Source organism: Schistocerca serialis, chromosome 8, assembly GCF_023864345.2.
Source record: "Schistocerca serialis cubense isolate TAMUIC-IGC-003099 chromosome 8, iqSchSeri2.2, whole genome shotgun sequence".
Classification (NCBI taxonomy): domain Eukaryota; kingdom Metazoa; phylum Arthropoda; class Insecta; order Orthoptera; family Acrididae; genus Schistocerca; species Schistocerca serialis.
The window spans coordinates 348627732-348637731 of NC_064645.1; positions in this window are offsets into that span (position 1 = coordinate 348627732).

Below are 10000 nucleotides of genomic sequence, written 5' to 3' on the forward strand. Positions count from 1 at the left end.
ACAACACGCGCCACCTACGGTGACCGGCAGCTCCAACGCCAGCGCCACAGAAGGACAAAAGCCCCACTTGGGTGCCGAAGCGAACTCTCCCAGCACAGCGCACGCGCCAACACGTCCGCACAGCTGCGATACAAACCACCTGCGAGAACCGCTGGGGCGACCGAGCAGCAGACGGCGTCGCGGCGCCGAGCGCCGAGCGGCGGCGCATCCTCAGCGCACACAGTCCTCAATCGGACCAGCACACTGCAGATGGCCACCGCGCTTCGCACCGGGCCCGCGAGGACCTACTTTGGCCGCAAGGCGCCGCGAGCAGGGGGCGCCGGCGCGCAGCTGCGCCGCCTGCCGCGTCCGTCGGCCGGCGCGCCTGCCACTGGCCGCCCCCACCAGCCGGCTGTAGCGCGTGCGCCCACGCACCGCGCTGCCAGCACGCCGGGCGGCCCCCCCTCACCGGCCGGGGACGGTCCCACCCAGCCACCGCCGCGTATCGCCTCACACCCAGATCCCCTTTCACGTTCGTGGGCATGGTGGGTCCCCTTTCACGTTCGTGGGCATGGTGGGTATCCCTGAAACAACCGGTTAATAGCTCGACCGATCGTCGCCAACACTGATTCACCTCTAGCGAGAACAACCGCACCACAACGGGTTACCTGTTGTTCATTTGCGTAACGTCACCAGCAAACGTAGACGTCCATCGCCATTTGCAACGAGTATTGCATGCCTGTGTCAGGTGTCACAACACACTACGTCTGCCCACATAGACGCAACAACATGTGCACGCCTCGAGAACACGTGGAAGGTAGCCCCCGTACGTATGCGGTGTCCATTGCGCGAACGACTGTCAGCCGGCCTCTGCAGGATGTCGCAGATGTGGAACGCGGTGCAACATGCTATCACGGTGTGTGAGAAGAGACGACTACGTCCGAATACACGCTCCACCACATCAACAGACTGCTCATGCTGATCGCCATCCAGGGCGTCCGTTCCTCCCACACGTCTGAATGGCGTACCACACTGCAATCCAGCTCTTATAGGGAGACGACACGTAGCTGCGTGCACAATATTTGGACTGTATGGTCTGCCGTTGCTAGGCGCAGTCGTCGTACGGTCACACATGTGCCACGATGTATCATTCAGTACATACGGACCAATGTGCAGTACAGTTTGTGGGTTTTGCGTACATCGGCAGACAGGTGACAGGCCGTACCACAACGTAGGCTGAGTACGTCGGCATGCGAAGGGCATTGAACATGCAAACTTCTCAACGACCAGCTTGCGAAGGCAGGGGGGAAGGGGGGGGGGGGGCATGTACGTCCTGCTGCTATCCACATTAGAGTGTATAGCAGGAGCATGTGGAAAGTCAGCAACACCTGCAAGGTGTTTAACATGACGCGATACACAGGGGACCGGGCAGTGCGAATAGCGAACTATATTGCGAGGGTTGCGGTTAGGCAACACTACACTAATTTAACGAGTTGCATAACAATTACAGAGCAGGTTCAGCGACAACGTGCGTCAGGTTAAGGCGCAATATAGGTTATGTTGAGGCGCAATATAGGTTAGGTTGAGGCGCAATATAGGTTAGGTTAAGGCACAACATGGGTTACGTTAAAGCGCAAATTAGGTTATGTTAAGGCACAACATGGGTTACGTTAAGGCACAACATGGGTTACGTTAAGGCACAACATGGGTTACGTTAAGGCACAACATGGGTTACGTTAAGGCACAAATTAGGTTACGTTAAGGCACAAATTAGGTTACGTTAAGGCACAAATTAGGTTACGTTAAGGCACAAATTAGGTTACGTTAAGGCACAAATTAGGTTACGTTAAGGCACAAATTAGGTTACGTTAAGGCACAACATGGGTTACGTTAAGGCACAACATGGGTTACGTTAAGGCACAACATGGGTTACGTTAAGGCACAACATGGGTTACGTTAAGGCACAAATTGGGTTACGTTAAGGCACAAATTGGGTTACGTTAAGGCACAAATTGGGTTATGTTAAGGCACAAATTGGGTTACGTTAAGGCACAAATTGGGTTACGTTAAGGCACAAATTGGGTTACGTTAAGGCACAACATGGGTTACGTTAAGGCACAAATTGGGTTACGTTAAGGCACAACATGGGTTACGTTAAGGTACAACATGGGTTAGGTTAAGGTACAATATGGGTTAGGTTAAGGTACAATATGGGTTAGGTTAAGGCACAATATGGGTTACGTTAAGGCACAACATGGGTTAGGTTAAGGCACAACATGGGTTAGGTTAAGGCACAACATGGGTTAGGTTAAGGCACAACATGGGTTAGGTTAAGGCACAACATGGGTTAGGTTAAGGCACAACATGGGTTAGGTTAAGGCACAACATGGGTTAGGTTAAGGCACAACATGGGTTAGGTTAAGGCACAACATGGGTTAGGTTAAGGCACAACATGGGTTAGGTTAAGGCACAACATGGGTTAGGTTAAGGCACAACATGGGTTAGGTTAAGGCACAACATGGGTTAGGTTAAGGCACAACATGGGTTAGGTTAAGGCACAACATGGGTTAGGTTAAGGCACAACGTAGGTTAGGTTAAGGTACAACATAGGTTAGGTTAAGGTACAACGTAGGTTAGGTTAAGGTACAACGTAGGTTAGGTTAAGGTACAACGTAGGTTAGGTTAAGGTACAACGTAGGTTAGGTTAAGGTACAACGTAGGTTAGGTTAAGGTACAACGTAGGTTAGGTTAAGGTACAATGTAGGTTAGGTTAAGGTACAACGTAGGTTAGGTTAAGGTACAACGTAGGTTAGGTTAAGGTACAACGTAGGTTAGGTTAAGGTACAACGTAGGTTAGGTTAAGGTACAACGTAGGTTAGGTTAAGGTACAACGTAGGTTAGGTTAAGGTACAACGTAGGTTAGGTTAAGGTACAACGTAGGTTAGGTTAAGGCGCAATGTCGGTTAGGTTAAGGTACGATATAGCTTAAGTTAAGGTACAATATAGCTTAGGTTAAGGTACACATTGTTGTAGGGAAAGGTGTATTTGGGGGGGGGGGGCGGCAGGTTCGTTGATAGTGATTATCGTAAGTGCATGCCTGCGGGATCATCCGATTTGTCACGTCAGGATGCACTTGTGGCTCATGACAGGCGGCGTTCCGATTCCAAGGTTGTGGCAGATCTGTGTCTTTCATTCCTGCCATTGTTTGTGTACTGTGACAGGAGGCAGTATTGTGATGTTGGGTGCACCCCTGTGTAGGACATGTGTGGGTGTTCGTGGCTTAGCTGAGCAATGGCGGATGTCGGAAGGGTGGGATATTCTGTTTTCTGGGTGGACCTCCCGGTCTGGTTATGATAGTGTGGATTGTGTAATGTGGCGGAGAGGATGCACTGGATGTTCTTCCATGCTGGTGGTTAGATATTGTGTGTGTGTGTGCCTGTTACAGGCAGAGAGTAGTGTGTGATAAGAGAGTAGTGTGTGATAAGAGTGTCTGGCTGACGTGTGGTTCTCATTATGTGCAGAGTCTTTCAGCATGTATAGGGACGGTTGTATATATTATCTGTATTCTGATGGCTCTGCATCTATTACTAATCAGTGCCGTGTCTACGGTTACTCTGGTTCCAGTCGAAACTGTTCTATCTCTGTACATTAGTGACACTGCGGCTCCACTATGTTGCCGGCCCTGTCGGCCGTTTCCCCCAGTGTATGGCTAATGATTATCAGCAATCAGTCTATTAGTCAATACCGGTAGTGTGACGACGTCAAATGTCCGGGATGGGGGAAGCTACACCCTTCCCGTGGGTCAGGGCCTAGAAAGACTCTTCCCACGCAGGAGGCTCGGACTGTCGTTACTCTTCCGAGAAATATATTTGCCCAGCGTTTTTTGTGACTGCGAGTGCGACGCCCACGGGTACCGACATGGATGGGGCGCGTCCTAGCTGATCGCTCGGCATGGGAATCAGTACAGTGAGCAATGCGATCGCGTCTGTAGCTTGTACGTGGTACAGCTCGCAGCTCATGTATAGGGACATTTTTTTTTTTTTTTTTTTTTTTTTTTTTTTTTTTTACATTTAACCACATTCGAAACCCACCGCCTTGATAACTATGGTGGGTTGTTAGCTTACTGACTTCAGTATGTCTGCAGCAAGTCATGGTCTCTTAGCCGTTGCAGATGCTCACAAATGGTTTGTTTGCGAGTAGCTGCACCGTTCCCGTCCCTAGCCACGTGGAGGCGGACCAGATCTGAGCTATCACATGCTGCATGCGTGGTTTGCTATTTCACTTACAAAGTGTTATCATGTTAATAATATTTAATATAAAAAATAAAACTGAATGAAATATAACAGAAATATGAACATATTGATTTATAAGAAGCAAGTATACAATATAGAACTACATGGGATATCTAGGAAATATGAAAACATTGTGATTTACAAAAGAAGAGATAAAAAGAAAAGCACTATTACTTTACACAAATAGAATAAGGAAAGTATTTACATCTATGAGAGTTGCTTATAGGAGTTGCTTGGAAATTATAGCTTGGAGGCTTGGTTAAAAACAGAAAATCACTATTACTTTACACAATTAGAATAAGAAAAATATTTACATGTATGAGAATTGCTTATAGGAGTTGCTTTGAGATTGTAGCTTAGAAGCTTGGTTAAAAACAGGTACACATTCCTATTACAGACTACATTGTCTACTTCAGCAATGGGCAGAGGCACTACATTATTACGATTTGTCTACATACACCCTTGTCTCATTATATACTGTTTTAGAACATTTAATGTAATACTTAATAATGTACTCATACTGGTATTAATCGAGGCCTGTCACACTCTCTTACGACTAATAAAACTGATACCATATTAACATATAAATTTTGAGATTGGTTATTGCAGCTAGCTTCAAATAGTTTCTAATATTTACACAAATTTACTAATAGTCATACAATTGATCTTCTAAAGGGCCCTGGCCCCATCTAGTTAAAAACTGCATTACAACGATATAAAACAATTTTTATAGATATAATACATAAAGGGGGGAATGCGGCTCTAAGTGGTGCAAGTATATGTAAGATATAAACATAAAAGTTCTAAGCAGTACACTTATATACAACACCATACAATTGGTCTTCTAAAGGGTCCTGGCACCATCTAGTTAAAACTGCATTAAAAAGATATAAAACATTTTAATAGATATAATACGTAAAGGGGGGAATGTGGCTCTAGGTAATGCAAGTATACGTATGATATAAACATTAAGGTTCTAAGCAGTACACTTATATACTACACCCATAACAGCTGGCACAGGCCCTTCAAAAGTAGCTACTTTGCAAATTATAGTTCCTGTTCTGGGCATTACAAAATTAAACAAGTTTACTGATATATATACAATCTGCCTTCTGTAGGGTCCTGCCACCATCCAGTTCAAATTGCATTTAAAAGATGTAAAAAGAAAATTAATGATACACAAACATAAAAGGCTATCTGCAGTACAATTGTGTTTAATGCACATCACAGCAGGCACAGGCCCTTCAAGTACAGCTACTTTATAATATAGTATAATTACTAAGGGTGTAGTGGGTTGTTACGACTTCAGACATTTCCAGATCTCTGTTTTGAGTCTGATTCAGTCCTTTCTAGTGTGGAGTTTTCCTATAGCTGACGAACCTTCATAATCAGTGCCAGGCTAGATGCTTCAATTTAGTCTCATTCTAGGCCCATTTCACTTTGTGCATCACTTTCAGAATTAGTATCAGTACTTGTTTCTGTAGTGTAATTTAGGCCTTGTGTACAATGATGTCTCTGTCTCCTACCATTGGGATTCTGCCTTCTAAAAAGGTCATACATTTCTGTAGAGACCTTGTCTGTTATGTCATTGAGTGTGTTCCATGAGTCTTGGTTACGTATTTGTTGTTTTATATGTGTGTCATCTAGAACTTGCCGTACATGCGTAAGGGTGTTACACGTATGTGCAACATGTTCAGGGGTCCCCAGGTCCCCACAGACACACATGTCACTCTCGGCTAATCCAACACGTGTTAAATGTACTGGATATGGCCCATGACCCGTTAAAAAGTGGACCATCCCACGGCTTGGGTCCACATGTGTTAGTCTCAGCCTCTCCTCAATATCTGGAAAAAAGGAATAGACGCGTCGCCCCTTATCTGAAGAGTCCCATTCCCTTTGCCATGTTGCATTACGCCATTTTTTGAGTCCCAGTCTGTCCCTGATCTCTTCCCCAGTTATCTCCCGCACCTTATCTCCTCTTCGTTTTTGAAGCCAATAGGAGGCAGCCCTATATTTTATTGTGATGTCAATGGGGTAGATTCCCATGACCACACACAGGGCTTCCGCAGATGTCGTGCTGAAAGCGCCAGTCATTCTCAGTAGCGTACTTCTCTGTCCTCTTCTAATTAGAGTTTTATTGGTTTGCAACAATAATCGGTGTGCCCAGGTACTTGCTGCAAAACATGCTATGGCCTCAAAGATTGCTATGTGATATGTCCGTAGTAGCTTTAGTGGCAGTCTGTACCGCGTCGAGTTTAATCTGGCGAGCTTGTGCATGATTTTACTGGCTTTATCTATTGTTAGTTTCATGTGTTCGCTGAAATTTTGCTTCTCATCTAAGTGTAGGCCGAGGTAGCGCGTAACTTGTCTTCTCTGTATGTTAACATCGTTTAGTTTGAGAATCGGATTTCTCTGCAGCACTCCTTTGAGTAATATGTAAACTGTTTTATTTGCAGCAATATGAAGTCTGTTTTTCTTACACCAACCGTCGATTTTCATGAGGAGTTGCGTGCCGTTCTGTTCCAGTGCGGCTCGTGAGTTCGCCGACGTCAGAAGTAGAAGATCGTCAGCATAAGCCACCACCCCTCTTACACGGTGATCTTGGGCCATAATATCCAAGAGGGGCTCAAAGACGATGTCCCAAAAAATCGGGCCACATATCGAGCCTTGTGGGCAGCCTTTACTAATACGTCTCACTACCTTTCTTGTGCCTCCTCTCCACTCCACTACTCTGTTACGACAGTAGTCTAGTAGACTGTTATATAAAGATGTAGGTAACTGGATCTCTCTGAGGCGAGCAAACAGTGATGGCCACCATAGATTGTCAAAGGCTCCAGCCACATCAATAAGTATAGCCATCACGTACTTGTCAAGAGTGCTGTTCGTAATCTGTAGTGCTTGATTAATAGCATCGTCTATGCACTTCTCCTCTCTGAAGCCATACTGGAAGGGTGTAAGGCCGGTAAGACGTCTTTGGGACTGTAGCCTATCACACAATAGCCTTTCCTGCACCTTTGCCAGTGTGTTTAATAAACATATAGGACGGTATGTTTTAGGATCCGTCGGGTCCTTGTCCTCGGACTTTTTAATAATGACCGCCTCAGCTGTTTTCCACAAATGTGGGATTCTACCTGTGCTTAAAGCATCATTAAACAATTTTGTGAGAAATGGCGTAATTTGGATAACTGCCTGTTTTATTGTTTCTGGAAAGATTTTATCTGGGCCAGGTGCTTTACCACTCTTAAGTTTTTTGATTGTTACTGCGACTTCTTCTTGTGAAAATGGCAAGGTAATTCTGTCACTTATGTAAGTTTCCTTCATTTTACGTCTGAGATCTATGTGACACTGATCATCTTGTGTGTGGTCATCATCTGGCAGCAGTCTGCTTAAAAGATACTCAGCCGAGCTCCGCCATCCCTCCGTCATGGTGCCATCAGATTGTTTTAGTGTCGAGAGTACAGTCGGTGTCCTTAGGCGTTCTGACTGAAGTTTATACGGCTGCCCCCATATATCTTTTTGTAATTCTGTTTTAACAAAGTTTGTCCAATGATTAATCCTGGTTTTGTGTAATTCCTCTTTATACTTATGTCTTGCATTTCTATAGAGTTGAAGCCTTATTTGTCTCTCCGGCGCCGTTTTCGCGGTCTGGTAGTGTTTACGTTTTACTCTAGATTCTCTACGCAGTCTGGTTAGTTCCGCTGACCATGGCAGCTGCTTTCCACCCTTATCATGTACCGTGGGGATGCTTGCACGCTGCGCCTTCTGTAGGACACAAGTTAGAACGTGCGTCCTGTAGTCTATGCTGCCATTGACGGTTGACAAAGATGCTGCCGTGACCATATCCCTGAGTTTTGGCCAATTTGCCTTACTCATCAATAAACGCTGATGTTGAGCGTCCCTATTTTGTATGGACATAGGACGGTTTATCTCAATGATAATGGGATTATGGTCACTACATGTGGCTCGATCCATAACCTCCCAGGTGTTGATGAGTGGTATAGACTTTGTGTTCGCTAGTGAGATGTCAATATTGGTTTCACCTCCGGCATGTCCACGAAAAGTTGGTGGTTGTCCTGCTTTATTTAAGACGAATAGGTTGCATTCATTAATCACATCTGTCACTGTTTGTCCCCTCTCATCCGTTCTGCTCGAATGCCACAACGTCGACTTTGCATTTATATCTGCCACAATTAAAAGTTTTTTGTCTTTTGAGAATTGAGATATGTCCCTTATTTTATCAACAAAAGGTTGGATATCGTAGGAAAATTGAGCATAAATTGAGGATATTATCCATATATCTCGTCCTATGGCTATTTCGGCGGTGGCCACATGCTCAGAACATAACTGAGCGATCTTTGTGACTGCAATACTTTTATTTACTACTATTATGGCCGACTTCGCGCCAGACGTGCCAGCAACTGTTATGTAATTAGAGGGTAGCTCTGGGATCTTGCCGCCACGCAGGAGAGGTTCCTGAACACAGAGGACGTCTGCTTTTACTTCTCCCAAGAACCTGCCTAGTTCCATACTAACTGTGGAACTCCTCATACAATTCAATTGGATCACCTTCAAGGCGGATTTTCCAGAGAAGGAAAACTCACGAGCTGTTTAGGGTCGAGGGAGACTCGTCCATGTCTTCTAGCCAGATCCATAGAGATTATGTGCAGGTAGTGGGAAACTCGTCTGTGGACACATAGAGGTCTGCTGGCGTGAAATTTGTTGTTTATTACAATGCACCACACTGGGTCTGAGCTTCGCTCGCCACTAGTTGTTCGCTGTAGAAACCCTAACCGGTTATTTAATGTTTTATGTTTGAGCCTACTACTATTGTCCGACTCTGCATCAGTAAGTTTATAAATTCTGACATGTGCTTTTCGGGGAGTTATTTTGGTGTGGTTACTGTAGCTTCCTTCTTGGTTATTGTACGTTGTTAACGGTTTCATATTCTGTACGCTCAATCTGCCTTTCATATAGCTGTCTATATGTCGGACACTCAGGGCCCCCCCCTTTATTACATACCCTGTTTCTGTACATACATGGTATACATCCCACTGCAGTCTCCTCTTGGCACTCAAGTTGTTTATGGCCTGTTTTTGCACATTTGCCACATACTATGGGTTTTTCACAGTACCTCGGTGAGTGCCCAAGACCCCAGCATTTGGAGCATTTTTGGACAGCTACGTAATCTTCAATATGAAGTGACTCAAACTGTATGTAGACTCTTTCTTTTTGCAAGAGAAGTAGTCTAACCCTTGGTGTTACTTCAAGAATATTATTGACAGTTCGTCTTCCCCTTACACCCTTTTTAAATTTAATTTTAACCTCATTTTGGAACTCCTCCTTGTTTATATGCTCACTGAGATTTATTTCGTACAGCTCCTCTAGGAACTCTTCATCTGTAAGGGATGTTCCTACTCTGTAAACTGCAAGGAGAGGTCTGAATTTCCTAGGTTCCTCACATCTAATGTTTTGTAGGTGTGCCGTTTTTTCTATTAGCTTTTGTTTGTCCTGTTGTGTTTCGGTTTCTATTATTACTGTATTTGCTGTGGATCGTATTGCCTTAATTTTAAGCCTGTCTTGCTTGGGGTTTACACTCTGGGTGATTACCTCACGTATGGCCCTGGCATCCTGATTTGTTTCTGATTTAAAGAAGAGAGTACTTGACTGTTTGAATTTTGCCTGCTGTATATGCTCCTGTACCCTGTTTGATGGTCTTGTGCTTGTGGCAG